Source organism: Loxodonta africana, chromosome 1 (genome assembly GCF_030014295.1).
Source record: "Loxodonta africana isolate mLoxAfr1 chromosome 1, mLoxAfr1.hap2, whole genome shotgun sequence".
Taxonomy (NCBI): Eukaryota; Metazoa; Chordata; class Mammalia; order Proboscidea; family Elephantidae; genus Loxodonta; species Loxodonta africana.
In genome coordinates this window covers 147,675,629-147,695,149 of record NC_087342.1, presented here as the reverse complement: position 1 = coordinate 147,695,149, position 19,521 = coordinate 147,675,629, and the positions used below count along the sequence as shown (strand labels likewise).

The following is a 19,521-nucleotide window of genomic DNA, read 5'->3' as shown; positions in this document are numbered from 1 at the left end:
CAGCACCATCTGTTAAACAGACTGTCTTTTCCACCATTTAACTAACTTTGGGCCTTTGTCAAATATCAGCTGCTCATATGTGGATGAATTTAAGTCTGGATTCTCAATTCTGTTCCATTGGTCTATGTACCTGCTGTAGTACCCGGCTGTTTGGACTACTACAGCAGTATAATATGTTCTAAAATCAGGTACCGCGAGACCTTCCACTTTGTTCTTCTTTTTCAGTAATGTTTTACTTAGCTGGGGCGTCTTTCCCTTCCATATGAAGTTGGTGATTTGTTTCTCCATCTCATTAAAAAATATAACTGGAATTTCAATCTGGATTGCATTGTATCTGTGTATCATTTTTGGAAGAATAGACATTTTACAATGTTGAGTCTTCCTATCCATGAGCAAGGTATGTTTTTCCACTTATGTAGGTCTTTTTGGTTTCTTGCAGTAAGGTCTTGTATTTTTCTTTGTATAGGTCTTTTATGTCTCTGGTAAGATTTATTTCTAAGTATTTTATCATCTTGAGGGCTACTGTAAATGGTATTGCTTTGGTGATTTCCTCTTCGATGTTCTCTTTGTTGGTGTACAGGAATCCAACTGATTTTTGTTTATCTCATATCCTGATACTTAGCTGAGCTCTTCTAGTCATTTCAGTACTTTTCCTGAAGATTCTTTAAGAGTTTTCTGTGTTTAAGATCACAACATCTGCAAATAGAGATATTTTTACTTCTTCCTTACCAATCTTAATGCCCTTTATTTCTTTATCTAGCCTAATTGCTCCAGCACAATGCTGAACAAGAGTGGTGATAAAGGGGATCCTTGCCTGGTTCCTGATTTCAAGGGGAATGCTTTCAGACTCTCTGCATTTAGGATGACGTTGGCTGTTGGCTCTGTATAAATGTCCTTTACTACATTGAGGAATTTCCGTTCTATTCCTATCTTCCTGAGACTTTTTATCATGAATGGGTGTTGGACTTTGTCTAATGTCTTTTCTGCATCAATTGATAAGATCACATGGTTCTTGTCTTTTGTTTTGTTTATATGATGGATTACACTAATGGTTTTCCTAATGTTGAACCATCCCTGCATACCTGATACGAATCTCATTTAGTCATGGTGAATTGTTTTTTGTTATGTTGTTGAATTCTACTGGCTGGAATTTTGTGGAGGATTTTTGCATCTAAATTCATGAGGGATATAGGTCTGTAATTTTCTTTTTTTGTGGTGTCTTTACCTTATTTTGGTATCAGGGATATGCTGGCTTCAGAGAATGAGTTTGGGAGTATTCCATCCTTCTCTATGCTCTGAAATACCTTTAGTAGTAGTGGTGTTAACTCTTCTCTGAAAGTTTGGTAGAACTCTCCAGTGAAGCTGTCTGGGCCGGGGCTTTTTTTTTGTTGGGAGCTTTTAATTGCCTTTTCAATTCCTTCTATGGTTTTATTTAGTTGTTCTACCACTGTTTGTGTTAGTTTAGGTAGGTAGTGTGTTTGTAGAAATTCATCCATTTCTTCCACGTTTTCAAATTTGTTAAGAGTACAATTCTTTGTAGTATTCTGATATGATTCTTTTAATTTCAGTTGGGTCTGTTGTGATATCACCCATCTCCTTTCTTATTTGGGTTACTTGCTTGCTCTCTTGTTTTTCTTTTGACAATTTGGTCAATGGTTTATAAATTTTGTTATTTTTTTCAAAGATCCTGCTTTTGTTCTTGTTAACTCTTTTAATTGCTTTTTCTTTTCTCTATTTCATTTAATTCTGTTCTAATTTTTTTTATTATTTGCTTTCATCTACGGCCTGAGGGTTTCTTTTGTTGCTCTCTATTTATTCAAGTTGTAGGGGTAACTCTTTGATTTTGGCTCTTTCTTCTTTTCGTATGTGTGCGTTTATTGATATAAATTGACCTCTGAGCACTGTTTTAACTGTGTCCCAAAGGTTCTCATAGTGTTCTCATTCTCATTGGATTCTATGAATTTCTTTATTCTATCCTTAAAGTCTTTTATAACCCAGTCATTTTTGAGCAGGATATTGTTCAGTTTGCAAGTGTTTAATTTCTTTTCCCTGCTTTTTCTGTTACTGATTTCTACTTTTATGGCCTTATGGCCAGGGAAGATGCTTTATAATATTTTGACATTTTGAATTCTGCTAAGGCTTGCTTTATGACCTAATGTATGGTCTATTCTAGAGAAGGTTCCATGTGCACTAGAAAAGGAAGTATAATTGGCTGCTGTTGGGTGAAGTGTTCTGTATATGTCTATGAGGTCAAGTTGGTTGACTGTGGCTCTTAGATCTTCCAAGTGTTTATTGAGCTACTTTCTGGATGTTCTGTCCTTTACCGAAAGTGGTGTGTTGAAGTCTCGTACCATTATTTTGGAGCTGTATATTTCACTTTTCAATGCTGTTAGAGTTTGTTTTATATATCTTGAAGCCCTGTCACTGGGTGCATAAATATTTAATATGATTATATCCTCCTGGTATACTGTCCCTTTAATCATTATATAGTGCCCTTCCTTACCCTTTGTAGTGCATTTAACTTTAAAGTGTATTTTGTCAGAAATTAATATTGCCACTCTTGCTCTTTTTTGATTGTTGTTTCCTTGATATATTTTTTTCCATCCTTTGAGTTTTAGTTTGTGTCTCTAAGTCTAAGGTGTGTCTCTTGTAGGCAGCACACAGACGGATCGTGTTTTTTAATCCATTCTGCCACTCTCTCTTTATTGGTGCATTTAGTCCATTTACATTCAGCGTAATTATGGATAGGTATGACTTTAGTGCTGTCATTTTTTCTGTTTTTGAGAGTTTCTTTTTTCCCACTTAATTTTTTGTGCTGAGTAGTTTATATATTGTCTTTTCCTCTTATTTGTTGTTTTTGTTTTGTTTTGTTTTTGCCGAGTCTTTTTTTCCTATATTTTATTTTGATGAGTAGAATTGTTAGTCTCCTTTGTGCTTACCTTAATATTTAACCATATTTTTCTAAGTTTAAACCTAACTTTTACTTCTTTATATCCCCTTGATTCTTCTCCATATGAAAGATCTATGACTACATTTCTTACTCCCTCTTTATTGTTTTAATATTGCCTTCTTTTACATAATGACATCACTCTTCCTCTGTTTTGAGCTTTTTTTATCCTGATTTATTTTTGTGATTTCCCTGTCTGGCTTCTCATCTGGTTGCTCTGTCCTGTGTTCTAGTCTTGGGTTGATATCTGATATTAATTCATTTTCTAACCAGAGAACTCCCTTTAGTATTTCTAGTAGTTTTGGTTTGGTTTTTACGAACTCCCTAAACTTCTGTGATCTGTAAATGTCCTAATTTTGCCTTCACATCTGAGAGACAGTTTTTCTGGATATAAGATCCTTGGCTGGTAATTTTTTTTCCTCCAATACTTTATATAAGTCATCCCATTGCCTTCTTGCCTGCATGGTTTCTGCCGAGTAGACTGAACTTATTGACTCTCCTTTGTAGGTGATTTTCATATGAGTTACAATCAACTCGATGGCAGTGGGTTTAGTTTTTGGTTTTTGGCTCTTAAAATTCTCTTTTTATCTTTGGTTTTGTCAAGTTTAATTATAATACGTCCTGGTGACTTTCTTTTGAGACCTACCTTATGTGAAGCTCGATGGGCATCTTGGATAGATATCTTCTCATCTTTCACGATATCAGGGAAGTTTTCTGCCAATAAATCTTCAACAATTCTCTCTGTATTTTCTGTTATCCCTTCCTGTTCTGGTACTCCAATCACCCGTAGGTTATTTCTCTTGATAGAGTCACACACGATTCTTAGCGTTTCTTCATTTTTTTTTAATTCTCTTATCTGATCTTTCTTTGAATATATTCATGCCAAGTGTTTTATCTTCAGTCTCACTAATTCTGCCTTCCACTTCTTCAATTCTACTCCTCTAATTTTCTATTGAGTTGTCTAATGCTGTAATTTTATTGTTAATCTCCTGAATTCCTGATTGCTGTCTCTCTATGGATTCTTGCAGCTTATTAAATTTTTCATTATGTTCTTGAATACTCTTTTTAATTTCTCCAGCTGCTTTATATGTGTGTTCCTTGCCTTGTTTTGCGTTTTGCCTGACCTCGTTCCTGATGTCTTGAAGAGTTTTGTATATTAATCTTTTGTATTCTGCATCTGGTAATTCCCAGAAGGCACCTTCATCCAGAAGATTCCTTTAATTTTTGTTTTGAGCTCTAGTTGAAACGATCATGGTCTGCTTCTTTGTGTGTTGTCTCCAAACCATCTATAAGTTATTGTATTAGTTCATTTTATGTTTGCTTACTGTATCCTAGCTTCTTGCTTTGTTTTGTTTTGATATGCCCAAATAGGGTGCTTGACTGAGCTAGCTTATTTTCACCTTTGAAATTCTAACATGCTATCACCAGATGGCTAGAGCTGATACCAGGTATATGAGCCTAGGAGTCCATTCACTTTTTTTGTATGGATTCAGCTTAGGTGTCTAGGTGGTTGGTCATCAAGTGTGTGGTGCAGGCTCTGTCCTACAGTCTTAGAGTGGCGGGGGTGATTGGTGTAGTTATAAGTATCTCGTTGCAGCAGGGGGTCACACTCTCAACAAGGCAGAGGGCTGACAACTGTCCCCCGACCGTCTGTGAGGAAAGCACATCCCTGTTCCCTACAGCACACAGGTGAGTGGGTTCTGCAGCCGGACCATGGGCACCCAATGCTCTTGGTTGTAAAGACTAGGAGATACCACTTATCCTTGGACCCCTGTTGCAGGTGGCTAAGTGATGTGAGTGGAGTCACCCATATTAGGGCCCTGATATGGGGAGGTGAGGATCTTGCTTAATAGGCAAAGTGGTGTCAAACATCAAAAACCCACCTCTCCACCGTACAGATGAAACAGTTGCAGTCTACCAACAAAGGCCTATTCTCCTGAAATGGGCCTACACAGGTCCACACAGGGATGAAAGGTATTCAAAGTCCATGGACCGTTTGTGCCTGAACAGCAGCCACTTCTGTCCTGAGCTCCCCAGCTAAGTGGAGCTGGCAGATTATCTTTTCCCCCAATTGTAAATTTATTACTTCTTCAAGGCCAAGAGAATGGCTCAAGGCACGCAGCAGGACCGATCTCCAGCCCAGGGAAATTGACAGCCACTAAAGCCAGCTTGGGGGTTGGGGCATGGTAAAATCAATGCGAGTACTCAGTTTTTGCAGAGAGCGCCATCCTTCTCTGGTTCCAGAGGTGTGAGTAGACTGTGTGGCTCATTGCCTTTCCTGAGGAAATCATGTCCAGGACACTACCGCCAGCCCTGTTGCAGTTGTTCCAGGGAATGGCACCTGAGGGTTCCCAGCAATTCAGATCCAGCAACTCCTCACTATTTCTGAACCATCTCTCCCGCCCCCTGACGCTCAGCCCATTTTCTAACTTTGCCTTTGATGTTCAGGGCTCCTAGCTTGTCAGATATATAATCACTTCATTTGTCTTTCTGGGTCTTTGTTGTAAGAGGGATCACCAGAAGCATCTGACTACTCCGCCATCTTGGCCCTGCCACCCTTCCATCTTCTTTTGAGGCTTCCTGCATCATCTAATATTTTCCCCATAGAATCCTTCACTATCGCCACTCAATGCTTGAATTTTTTCTTCAGTTTTTTCAGCTTGAAAAACACCGAGAAAGTTCTTCCCTCTTGGTTTTCTATCTCCAGCTCTTTGCACATGTCGTTATAATACTTTACTTTGTCTTCTCGGGCCACCCTTTGAAATCTTCTGTTCAGTTCTTTTATTTTATCATTTCTTCCTTTTGCTTTAGCTGCTCGATGTTCAAGAGCAAGTTTCAGAGTCTCCTGTGACATCCATCTTGGTCTTTTCTTTCTTTTCAATGACCTCTTGTCATTGATGTCATTCCACAACTCATCTTGTCTTCGGTCACTAGTGTTCAACACATCAAATCTATTCTTGAGATGGTCTCTAAATTCACATGGGATATACTCAAGGTTGTATTTTGGCTCTCATGGGTTTGCTCTGATTTTCTTCAGTTTCAGCTTGAACTTGCATATGAGCAATTGATGGTCTGTTCCACAGTCAGCCCCTGGCCTTGTTCTGACTGATGATTTTGAGCTATTCCATCGTCTCTTTCCACAGATGTAGTCAATTTGATTCCTGTGTGTTCCATCTGGCAAGGTCCATGTGTAGAGTCACCATTTATGGTGGTGAAAAAAGGTATTTGCAATGAAGAAATCATGGGTCTTGCAAAATTCTATCATTCGATTTCCAGCATTGTTTCTATCACCAAGGCCATATTTTCCAACAACTGATCCTTCTTTGTTTCTAACTTTCGCATTCCAGGTTCTGATTATTAATGGATGTTTGTAGCTGTTTCTCAAGAAAATGTTCTGCATCCCATTTTGGGGAGTGGCATCTGGGGTCTTAAAAGCTAGCGAGCAGCCATCTAAGATATATCAATTGGTCCCAAACCACCTGGGGCAAAGGAAAATGAAGACCACCAAAGATACTAGGAAAATATTAGCCCAATAGACAGACAGGCCACATAAACCACAGACTCCATCAGCCTGATACGAGAAGAACTAGATGGTGCCTACCTACCACCAATAACCACCCTAACAGGAAACATGACAGAGAATCCCTGATGGAGCAGGAGAAAAGTGGGGTGCAGAACTCAAATTCTACTAAAAATACCATACTTAATAGTCTAACTGAGACTGGAAGGACCCCAGAAGACATGGCCCCTGGACTCTCTGTTAGCCCAAAACTAAAACCATTCCCGAAAGCAACTCTTCAGACAAAGATTGGACTGGACTATAAGGTATAAAATGATACTCATGAAGAGTGTGCTTCCTAGCTCAGGTAGATACATGAGACTTAACGGGCAGCTCCTGTCTGGAGGTGATATGAGAAGGCAGAAGGGGAAAAGGACAGGAGCTGGTTGAATGGACACGAGAAATCTGGGGTGGAAAGTAGGAGTGTGCTGTCATATTATGGGTAGAGCAACTAGGGTCACATAACATGTGTATAAATTTTTGTATGAGAAACTAACTTGACCTGTAACCTTTCACATAAAGCACAATAAAAAAAATTTTTTAAAAAAACTGCTTGGCCAACCAGGGGCCTTTTATTAGTAAATTAATTTCCTCTGATTCTTTTCACTTTTTTTTTAAATATTGCTATTAGCAACTCTGGAAACCCTGGTGGCATAGTGATTAAGAGCTACATCAGCTAACCAAAAAAGGTCCACGGTTTGAATCCCCCAGGTGCTCCTTGGAAACTCTATGGGGCAGTTCTACTCTGTCCTATAGGGTCTCTATGAGTCAAAATTGACTCAAGGGCAACAGGTTTGGGTTTGTTTTTTTCTTTTAGCAAATTTAAAATTATATACGCAGTTTGCATATACAGCTTGTGTTATATTCCTATTTGAAGAAGAAACAGACTTTGCAAGGCCAAACATGAGTGCTCTCAAGCAGTGCACAAGCTTACTACAGTTTGCATTTTTATATAAGCCCCTGGCATGCAGACACTATTATCTGTCACCACCATAAAACCTCTGCTCTCCCCTGGGGAAGCCAGCACAACTTGTCCAAGGGAAGGACATGGAAGCTCCATAGACACATCTGAATCCCTGAGAGACTAAATTACTGGGCTGAGGGCTGTGATGACCATGATCTCATGGAACATCTAGCTCAACTGGCTAACATAGTTTATAAAGAAAATGTTCTACAGTTTACTTTGGTGAGTAGCATCTGGAGTCTTAAAAGCTTGTAAGCGGCCATCTAAGATACTCCACTGGTCTCACCTGTTGGGAGGGAGGGAGAATGAAGAAAACCAAAGGCACAAGGGAAAGATTAGTCCGAAGGACTAATGGACTGCAACTACCACAGCCCCCATCAGACTGAGTCCAGTCCAACTAGATGGTGCCAGACTACCACTGACTGCTCCTACAGGGACCACAAGAGAGGGTCCCAGACAGAGCTGGAGAAAAATGTAGAACAAAATTCTAAGTCACAAAAAAAGACCAGACTTACTGGCCTGACAGAGGCTGAAGAAACCCCGAGAGTATAGCCCCCACTCTTTTTGCTCAGTAATGAAGTCATGCCTGAGGTTCACCCTTCAGCCAAAGATTAGACAGGCCCATAAAACAAAACAAGACTAAAGGGATATACCAGCCCAGGAGCAAGCACTAGGAGGCAGGAGTGGACAGGAACGCTGGCAACAGGGAACCCAAGGTCAAGAAGGGAGAGTGCTGACATGTCATAGGGTTGTTTACCAATGTCACAAAACAATATGTGTACTAATTGTTTAATGAGAAGCTAGTTTATTCTGTAAACCTTCATCTAAACTACAATTCAAAAAAAAAAAACAGCCAAGCTAACAAGAATTAGGAAAAAAAAAAAAAAAAAAACCCTGCCCTCCTACCACGGGGTGCAGAGATTTACTTTGGTCCTTCGGCTGACAGGGACCACTGCCTCATAGGTTAGTCTCCTTAATATACTCCTTTGCCCTCACACAATAGTTGCTCACCTCTTTCTTCCATCTCTTGCCACCCTTCTTTTTTGGAGGCAAATTTCAAGTTACTTGTCCATGCCTGGACACTATTGGACAACATTACCCCAGGTACTTGTTTAAAATGTTGATTCCTGGTTCCCATTTTTGGAGATTTTGTTTTAGTAGTTCCAGATTGAGGCCCAGAAATTTAATTTGTTTTAGTTCTCTGGGTAATTCAATTGTTAAGTCACGTTGGGAATCATTGCTTTATATACCTTTTGACCAGGTGATTTTGATGGTCTTCAGCACAGCAAGCATTGATTCAAAGATAACACAGTAATAGTTCTCAATTTCAATAGTATAATAATCGTTATTTCATAATAGTAATACCTATGTTTCTCTACGGGGAAAATACTGAACGACACAGGGAGCATCAAAAGAAGGTGGAAGGAATACACAGACTCACTGTACCAAAAAGAACTGGTTGGCATTCAACTATTTCAGGAGGTAACATATGATCAAAAACCAATGGTACTGAAGGAAGAAATCCAAGCTGCCCTGAAGGCATTGCCAAAAAACAAGGTTCCAGGAATTGACAAAATACCAATTGAGATGTTTCAACAAATGGATGCAGCACTAGAGGTGCTCACTCATCCATGCCAAGAAATTTCAAGGACAGCTACCTAGCCAAGTGACTGGAAGAGATCCATATTTGTGCCCATTCCAAAGAAAGGTGATCCAACAGAATGCAGAAATTATCAAATAATACCATTAATATCACACACAAGTAAAATTTTGCTGAAGATAACTTAAAAACGGTTGCAGTAGTACATCAACAGTGAACCGCCAAAAATTCAAGCCAAATTCAGAAGAGAACATGGAATGAGGAATATCACTGCTGATGCCAGATGGATCCTGGCTGAAAGCAGAGAATTTCAGAAAGATGTTTACCTGTGTTTTATTGACTATGCAAAGGCATTCATTCAACTGTGTGGATCATAACAAATTACGGATAACACTGCGAAGAAGAGGAATTCCAGAACACTTAATTGTGCTCATACAGAACCTGTACATAGACCAAGTGGCAGCTGTTGAAACAGAACAAGGGGATATTGCGTGGTTTAATTAAGGAAAGGTGTGCATTGGGGTTTTATCCTTTCACCACACTTATTCAATCTGAATCCTGAGCAAATAATCCGAGAAGCTGGACTATATGAAGAAGAATGTGGCATCAGGATTGGAGGAAGACTCATTAGCAACCTGTGTTATACAGATGGCACAACCTTGCTTACTGAAAGTGAAAAAGACTTGAAGCTCTTACTGATGAGCTTCAAATCAAAGACTACAGCCTCCAGTATGTATTGCACCTCAACATAAAGAAAACAAAAAAATCTCACAACTGGACCCATAAGCAACATTATGATAAATGGAGAAAAGCTTGAAGTTGTCAAGAACTTCATTTTACTTGGATCCACAATCAACACTCATGGAAGCAGCAGTTAAGAAATCAAACTATGTATTGTATTGGACAAATCAGCTGCAAAAGACCTCTTCAAACTGTTAAAAAGCAAAGATGTCACTTTGAGGACTACGGTACACCTGACCCAAGGCATGGTATTTTCAATTGCCTCATATGCATGTGAAAACTGGACAATGCATATAGAAGACTGAAGAAGAACTGATGTCTTTAAATTACGATGTTAGTGAAGAATATTGAATATACCATGGACTGCCAGAAGAACGAACAAGTCTGTCTTGGAAAAATCCTTCTTAGAAGCAAGGATGGTGAGACTTCGTCTCAGGTACTTTGGACATGTTATCAGGAAGGACCAGTCCCTGGAGAAGGACATAATGCTTGGTAAAGTAGAGGGTCAGTCAAAAAGAGGAAGACCCTCAACGAGATGGACTGACATAGTGGCTGCAAGGATGGGCTCAAGCATAACAACGATTGTGACGATGGCACAGGGCTGGGCAACGTTTCATTCTGTTGTACAGAGGGTTGGCATGAGTCGGAACTGACTCGACAGCACCTAATAACAACATGTTTTTCAGTTAGCAAAATGTACTTCAAAATATCACAACACAGTTTTTTGTGGGAGCTGAGGGAAGGAGGGAAACAATTAAGCAACTCTCTACACAAATTTAAGTGCACATAACCTTTGACCCACTTCTAAGAATGTATCTTGCAGATATATTCTCACCATCACACTATATCTACAACTCACTTCAGCACTGTTCTGTTTGAAATAGTGAAAATTTGGAAATAACTGATTAAATAAATTATGATACATCCAAACAAATACTATGCAAACCGTAAAAAAGAATGTTGTTGTGTGCCATGGAGTTGACTTTAACCCATAGCAAACCCATGTGACAGAGTAGAACTGCTCCATAGGATTTTCTTGGCTTTGATCTTTACTGAAGCAGATCACCAGGTCTTTCCCCCTCGGAGTTACTGAATGCGTTTGAACTGCCAACTCTTCAGTTAACCACTGTACCACCAAGGCTCCTTTTGTAAAAAAAAGAATAAGGTCATCTACATGCACTAATAAGGAGCCCTGGTAACTCTGTTGTTAAGCGCTCAGCTGCTAACTGAAAAGTTGGCAGTTCAAACTCACTAGCCACTCCTCAATATACCTGCATTTATTTGTACATACATAAAAATATCAAAAACTGATAATAATCGTTACAGCTGGAGAATAGAACTGGGAAGAAGATTCCTAGGGGTGTGGAAAGAACTTATACTTTACTTTTTATGTCCTTTTGTACTGTTTTACTTTTCTCACTATGAGCAACATACAAATTTACATTGTACATTACAAAACAATATAAAGTATCTACATAATCTCCTGCCAAGTGAATACTTCATGGTGTTGGTTCCTGTTACAGAAATTTGCTTTTCACTATTCCTTTTAATCTGAAGTTTGGACTTCACTCTAATTCTCTAAAAGGCCACCACATATATTCATTCATTCAATACAAGCTGTTTCACGCCAGGCACTGTTCTTGGAAGAAGTACAGCCAGAATGCTCCTTAGAAGCAAAGATGTCCAGACTTTGTCTCGCTTACTTTGGACATGTTATCAAAATGGACCAGTCCCTGGAGAAGGACATCATGCTTGGTAAAAGACAGCACAACACTGGGCAACTTTTAGTTCTGTTATACACAGAATCTCTTATCAGTCAGAACCCACTAGAGGGCACCTACTGTTCTAAACCAAGGAGAAACACTGGTGCAGAAAATCAAATGTGTTTCCCCCACACATTCTAGCAAGGAAGACAAAAAACAGAAACACATTAGTAATTCTAACTAGTAATTAATATTAACTGAATAATTTTAATTACAAACAAATGCTATGAAGAAAGAAGTCGAGACCCGAATTTTCAAATGCTGAATGTTGAAAGGAAGTGGTGTGTGGTGTGCATATACGCATATTCACTCCCATATACTAATTAATAGTAGCTTTTTTTTTTCCTTTGAATTTAAGTTTGTTGTTTGAATAAAGTATTCGTTTTGGGTTTCAAATTAACTCAAATAATTTCAAATATATTACAAAAAAATTAAAAATAGCTGAACGTTACAGTTATGTGACTTTAGGCCAATTAACTGCTTTAGGCCTCCGTTTTCTTCTCTACCAGAGGAAATATTTACCTGTCAGGTTTCCTGCCTCCTGAGAATTACATGGGATAATTATGGAGTGCTTAGAACTGTGCCTGGCACAGCGGAGCGTCAAAAATCAGGAGTGGGGTGAGCCCCCATTGGACAGTGCTCCCCGTCCGCGAGTCGGTCTGGGGCGCATGCCCCGCGGCGGAGCGGCCTTCGGAAGAGGTGAGGTATTTTCGCTGTTGACTAGAGGATAAATACGGCACCTTCACACGTCTTTCACCAGAGCGCTTGAGCTGGCCAGTTTCTCTTTCCAGCGCTCTTCCGCTCCTTCGGCGGCGGGCCAGCGCGAGCCAGCCAGCTCGGCTTCTCGAGTAGGTCATAAACGCAGCCGCCGCGCACTGACCCGGGCCGCCCAATCAGTCCTGGAAGGACTTGGCTAGGCGCAGGCGGCAGCACTGCCTTCAACTACGGCTGTTTGAATTCTGGCGCCACTCCCGCGCCACGTAGGGACGAGACACTCGCCAGATTCGGAAGCGACGGGCCTCAGCGTGCCGGGGAATGGGCGGGCAGAGAGCGCGCACCGCAAGATCCGGAACGCCGGCGCGCGGCCGGGCCCCCAGGGAAAAGAGCCGCCGCGCGCGCTCCCGCACGCTTGCGGGAAAGGGTCCCGCCCCCGTCTTCTTCGCGACCAATAGAAGCGAGAGGGAGGGCGCGGCCTCGTTCTGACTGAGAGAAGGCTATATAGGGGACGGCTGGCGGCACAGCCCGGTCTTTTACGTCCGGATTCGGAAGCTTGTCACTGTGTTACCAGGTGAGTTGTCGTCGCGGTCGATTAGCCGAGTGAGGGAGGAGGTTGGTGTTTGCGGAAAGAGGCTGGGGCTGCAATACTGTGAGGCGTTTTGGAGATTTGAACATGGAGTACTGTATGTTGTTCGTGGAAAAGCGCAGCCGGACCGCCGCCACGTGTCCCAAGATTGAGTCGTAGTGGTTGTAGTCTCAGGCGTGAGGAGGCCTCTAATCTGCCAAACGCGGCCTGGGAACTGGATTCGGACTGCCGGCTGGACTGACTGAGCGGTGCAGAACTACGTCCAAATTTCCAGACCGTTCTTTGTCGATTTCGGCGCATGGCGACCCCATGTGTGTAGAGTAGAGCTCTTCCACAGGGTTTTCTAGACTGATTTTCGGCAGCGGATCGACGGGTCCCTTCCGAGGCTTCTCTGTCTAGGTTCAAACCGTCAATCTCTTGTCTAGTATTGCAGCGACTGGCCGGTTTTATTGTGTGGCGATTGCCATTTCTCCCTTGGCAAATGTTTGTTTCGAAATAGGTAATCCTGACCCTGCATGAGACTACTTGTATTGTGCTCCAGGTAGCCTTGTTTGTAATTAGAATTAATGGAGGGGAACATTTTAATACTGGAAATCTGGAGGTGTGACGTTCTATGAATATGCTTAATCTTAGATACCGATCTCCCCGCCACCCACCTAGGAACAATGACAGCGTCTAATGGTATGTCGAATCTGCTGTGTGGATATGCAAAGGTAAGGTTTCCAGGGCTCTTGGTAGCTTTGTAAACAAAGGAAGGAAACCTGTTGATTTACAGAAATAGGAAATGATTCATGTTCTGGCATTTGCTTCCATTTATAGATGCAAAGGAAAATTCCAAGACATCGGAAAGAGTATTTACTGGAAAATGCTTTGTTTAAAATCTGACAGTTTTAGCAGGTATGTGTACAACTAGTAATTTATCATTGGGTATATGTTTAATCCATGTGTAGATTAAATGAAGTTTTTGTTGTTTGAGCACTAACCTGGGGGTTGATAATGCCAGCTTCATTTTTAAGCAGCTTGTGTGCCTTCCAAATTTTCAGTCTTTTTGAGTTATGGCAAATGTCACTGAAGTATAGCTTAAGGTAATAAGTATGATTGGTCTAATCAATGATGACACCTATCCCGAAGCTGATTACCTGAAGAAAAATATATACGGATTCGGCTTCTGAGATGAGGCCAATTTGCAGAAATTTTGGGGGTTGCCTTTCATAGCTGAAAGGGTTCTGTTAATTTGTAAACCATCTTGTACAAAAAAAAAAAAAGCTCGCGAGAATTTTTTTTTTCTTCTCTCTGCCGAAAAGTGAGTCATTGCTGTCTGCCCACCTAAGGAAGGCCAGTTTGGCCTGACGTTCCTTCCTAAGGAACTTCCTGTGAGTACAAGTTTTTTGATTACTAGGAGTTGGTGTTGTATCCTTGGTCTTATCTATGATGATCCTATCCCGAAACTGAATTTCTGTTGAAAAAACTTATACGGATCTGGCTTCTGAGATGGACCATTGCTAGAACAGTACTTAAAAGTTTATTTTAAGTAAGCTGTTTTTAATGTTGATTACCGTAGTAAATCTCAAATGTTTTTTGTTTTCCAGGACTACCAAGAGGTTTACTTGTCTGGTGTCAAGTGCTGGTGGTGAAAAGCCCAGGAAACATTGCATTTTGCAGACGTAGAAAGGAAAAATGCAATTTGGTTTTATCGAGAGAGTGTTTTAGGGTAACTTCAAATATTGTGGATTTGGATGATGAACCAACACTGAATCTAGATTAAGTATTCACAAGATGCGAGCCACTTCTGTATAACACTACCCTAAAGAGTCACAAAGTATTAACAAGTAGATTATTTATCAGAACTATTTCTTAAGTTATAGATACTTTAATGTGAGAAGTAGAATGTGCAGTGTTCAAAAATTCTTTGTTATCGGTTAACCATCCTTATAATTCTGAATGACCTTATCTGTGCTCACCTGTTTGAAATGCTTAGTTGTATTTAAAGCTTACGTTAACGCTTGTAGAGATTTGTCAATTGATTATAAAAATAAAATGTATGGAACAAAGTATTTCTGGATTTCTCTAAATGTAATTTTGAAGGCTGAGGTGCTTAAGATCAGAAATGGATATATTGATTGGGTATCTTCATACTACCAAAATAGAATTGGGGGGCAGTTAAGGACCCTTCGGCAAGTACATAACTAAGATATTGATGCACGTGTATGGCATTGCAACTTGCATCCTTAAACCCTGGTATCCCCATGAGGGCATCTTGCTCCTTTTTCAAGTAATTTTAACTTTTTTAGCATGTTCTATAAATTAGTGTTTTTTGTCAACCTGCTAGAATATAAAAGGCTAAGATCTATTTCATTCATGAATATATCTCACTTAACGTTAGGTGAACAATAGGGGTAATTGTTGGGGCTCCATTCAAATTGTAGAGGAAAAACTGCCTTTACCCTTTCTTAAAAGCTGGGAAATAACCTCTTTCAAACAGCAAAGTCGTGAAATAGACAAAATATGTTTTGAAGCCCCCTAACCTCTCTCTTTTCCCGAAGTTAATTTTACACTCACCTCCTTGTGGGTCTTGTAATGTCACATTTTCTTAGTTGATAACAGAACAAATTAATATTGTGCACTTAAGCATTGGACTGTGCTAGGCTACTAAGTAAATCTGTAAAATGAGGGGCTAGGTTCCTGAGCTTACGATGCCTCTTAACCATTCCTGTTTCACCACCCATGTGAAAGCTATTGGTTGTTAGACTGGTTAACACTACTTGGTGCAGTGGGTGAGTGGCAGACTGCTAACAAACCAGCAGTTGGAACACACCAGGCACTCAACGGGAGAATGGAGCATTCTGTTTTCCATAAAATTTACAACCTTTGAAACCTTGGACAACTTACTGTCCTTAAGGGCAACACTTCATTTCACATACTTTCGACTTGTGATTGGGAGGGACTAGCCCCCGGAGAAAGACATCCCGCTTGGAAGAGGATTAGCAGGAAAGGAAGACCTTCAACAAGATTGTACAACAGTGGCTGCAACAATGGGCTCAAAGCAATGACAGGATGGCACAGTGCCTGGCAGTGTTCTCTTGTACATTGGGTTGCTGTAAGTCAGCATCAACTTAATGTCAATAGGTGTACTGGTTTCCTAGTTAGGATTCAAGCCTTTATTGGAATCCCAGCATACTTGTGTGCCATACTTGCGTTAGCAGGCAAAGCTTTGCACCCCATAGGGTTGCCAGGGAGCCGCTGGTGGATTCAAGCTGCTAATTTGGTTAACAGCTGAGCCCTTAACCCACTGTGCTACCAGACCTCCATAACCTGGTAAAGCCAAAAACCAAACCCAGTGCTGTTGAGTCGATTCTGACCTGGTAGGATAGTGTATTTAATAATCTTGCCAGTTACTTCTCACTGAGACTGGGACCCTCTGTACCATCTTTCCTCCCAATAGCTTGGTTCCTAGCCCAAATAGTATTCCCAACATAGAGCTTAAAACTGCCTGACTGAATACTGCTACTGCCTGGAAGCTCCTGTCACATTGCCCAGCTGATCGATTTATTTTGATATGCACAGAGATAACAAATCCAAATTTACCATGAAATTTTGGAAGTATTTTTGCCATCTTAGCGTAGGGGAAGAGGGTACCTTTCCAATATGAAGACCAGGATCTTTGGTCTCTCCCAGGAATCCCACCTCTTCCCCTCACCCCTAGTCTAATTCTGAGATCCAGCATGTCATGTGGCTGAGTTTATCAGAATAACAGGAAAAGGATTTAATCTCACAGAAACCCAAACTGAGTAATGTACACTACAACCTATTAAACCAAACCCACTGCCGCTGAGATGATTCCAAAGCATAATGACCCTATATCCTTAATTGATCCTAGTTCTATTCAAAAGAATATTAACAATGGAAAAGGCATTTCAGAATACACATTAAAAATCAGTGAAATATACATGTAAAAATGTGAATTATGTATTTTTTGCTGCGTACATTTTCAACAACAAAAATTATTTAAAAGAATACACAAAATTTATTATTTGAAAACAAAACTTTGGTCAGGAAATGTTTGATATGTCCTTGCCTCCTAATTATGGAGTATAATTGATACACACTTAAAATGTACAATTTGATAGATTTTGTTATGGATTAGATTATGCCCCCCAATATGTGTGTTGAAATCCTAAACCCTATCATTGTGGGTGAAATCCTGTCGAAAATAAGTTTTCTTTGTTATGTTCAGAGACCTGGTTGCATAGTGGCTAAGCATTTGGCTGCTAACCAAAGGCTGGCTGTTGGAATTCACCAGCTGCTCCTTGAAAACCCTGTGGGGCAGTACCATGAATCAGAATCGACAACAGCAACTGGTTCGGTTTGGGATTTTTCTGTTGTTGCTGTTATGTTAATGAGATCATACCCAAGTAGGGTGGGTTTTAAATCTAATCACATCTAGTTATAAGAAGACCAGAAAAGACAGAAGAGGAAAACATGACAGAGACAGATGCATCTACTAGGAATGCTAACAACTACTAGTACCTGAGACAAGGAAGGACCTTCCCCTGGAGGCACGACTTGAATTTGGATTTCTAGCCTCCTGAACTGTGAAAGGAAACCCTGGTGGCATAGCAATCAAGTGCTATGCCTGCTAACCAAAAGGTCAGTGTTTCAAACCCACCAGGTGCTCCTTGGAAACTATGGGGCAATTGTCTGTCCTGTAGGGTTGCTATGAGTCAAAACTGACTTGACGGCAACAGGTTTGGTTTTTGGTTGGAACTGTGAGAAAATAAATTTCTGTTCTTTAAAGCAATCCACTTGAGGTATTTGTTATGGAAGCACTAGGTAACTAAGACAGAATTTGATACTGAGAAGTAGGATGCTCCTCAACTAATACCTAAAATGTGGGAGTGGTTTTGCAATTGGGTAATGGGTAGAGACTGGAAGAATTTTGATCCCCTTGATAGTAAAAGCCTAGATTACCTTGAAGAGACTCTTGGTAGAATTATAGACATTAAGGGTGATTCTGATAGGGCTCAGATCTCTCTCTCTCTCTCTCTCTCTCTCTCACACACACACACACACACACACACACACACACACACAGGAAAGCAGATGAGAAGTGAGGATCATCCGGAAGCAAAGGAGTGCCAGGTATCGGCAAATATCAGAAGCTAGGGGAGAGGCTCACAGAAGGAATCAACAGGCTAAAACACTGATTTGGACTTTCAGCCTCCAGAACTATGAAAAAGTACATTTCTGTTTTTTAATGGCAGCACTAGGTAACCAAGACAAGCTTGTACGTACCCATGAGACCATCACCATAATCAAGGTAAACAACATATCTATCACTCCCACAAGTATTGTTTAATCTTTACGGAAGCATATCGCCAGGTCTTCATTCCTGTGGAGCGGCTGGTGGGTTCGAACCTCCAACCTCTTGGATACCAGCCAAGATCTTAATCATTGCACCGCCAGGGCTTCTTACAGGTTTGCCTAGTAGTGCTAAAGTGACAGCTGAAGCTGAAAAGCACCAATTTTAACAAAGTTAATTAGCATAATTCCTCACTGTTCTGTAGTACTTACCTGCCTAGGAATAGAAAGCAGATCACTTGATTAATCCAAAACTGGGGACAAACTGTATATGGGCCAGTTTGTCCCCTCCCCCCCCAATTTTTTTTTTGGGGGGGACAAACTGGCCCAGAGAAGCAGAACAATGACGAGCCAGGAGAATTGATAATGTAGGTAAAAGTGTTGCCGAAATTATTGACCTTAACGTAAAGGTAGTTTAGAGAAAAAAACCTAGAGGATGGGGAAAACTGACCCAGCTAATGACAAACACCAAGATGTGCCATGGAAAAAGGCTCGTTTTAGTCATCTAGTGCTGCTATAACAGAAATAGCACAAGCAGATGGCTTTAACAAAGAAAAATTTATTCTCTCACAGTCTAGTAGGCTACAAGTCCAAATTCAGGGCATCAGCTCCAGGGGATGGCTTTCTCGCTGTCAGCTCTGGAGGAAGGTCCTTATCATCAATTTTCCCTGGTTAGGAGCTTCTTAGCGCAGGGACCCTGGGTCCAAAGGACACTCTATCCTCCGAGCGCTTCTTTCTTGGTGGTATGAGGTCACCACTCTGCTTGCTTCCCTTTCCTTTCATCTCTTGCAAGCTAAAAGTGGTGCAGGCCACGCCCCAGAGAAACTCTGTTTACATTGGATCAGAGATGTGACTTGAGGAAGGGTGTTATATCCCACCCTAATCCTCTTTAACACAATCTAATCTTGCCTCATTAACCATAGGCAGAGATTTAGGATTTACAAAACATAAGAAAATTATATCAATCACAAAATGGAGGACAACCACACAATACTAGAAATCCCGGCCCAGCCAAATTGATACACATATTTTTGGGGGACACAATTCAAATCATGACAAGGCTAATGCAAACAAGGTAAAAAAAAAAAAAAAAAAAAAAGCCCTCTGAAGGTCCCTGAAGCCCTGGTTAAGAGTTCAGCTGCTAAGCAAAATATCAGCTGTTCAAATCCACCAGGTGCTCCTTGGAAACACTACAGGGCAGTTCTACTCTGTCCTGTATGGTCATAAGGGTAGGAATCGACTCGTCAAAATGAACGTTGCATTGGGCAAATCTGCTGCAAAAGACC

At 40.7% G+C, this 19,521-nt stretch overlaps 1 long non-coding RNA gene and 2 other non-coding genes across 3 annotated transcripts; all 3 read left to right on the top strand.

Annotated features, from left to right (window-relative positions):
- The first annotated feature begins 10,242 nt into the window (after positions 1 to 10,242).
- LOC104845490 (uncharacterized) lies at positions 10,243 to 14,931 on the top strand. Its single transcript, XR_002784838.2, has 2 exons — positions 10,243 to 14,250; positions 14,467 to 14,931. It is a non-coding gene; the product is annotated as an uncharacterized LOC104845490 (long non-coding RNA).
- LOC111750456 (small nucleolar RNA SNORD50) lies at positions 13,983 to 14,052 on the top strand. Its single transcript, XR_002785586.1, has one exon. It is a non-coding gene; the product is annotated as a small nucleolar RNA SNORD50 (small nucleolar RNA).
- LOC111750455 (small nucleolar RNA SNORD50) lies at positions 14,301 to 14,370 on the top strand. Its single transcript, XR_002785585.1, has one exon. It is a non-coding gene; the product is annotated as a small nucleolar RNA SNORD50 (small nucleolar RNA).
- Positions 14,932 to 19,521: the final 4,590 nt, after the last annotated feature.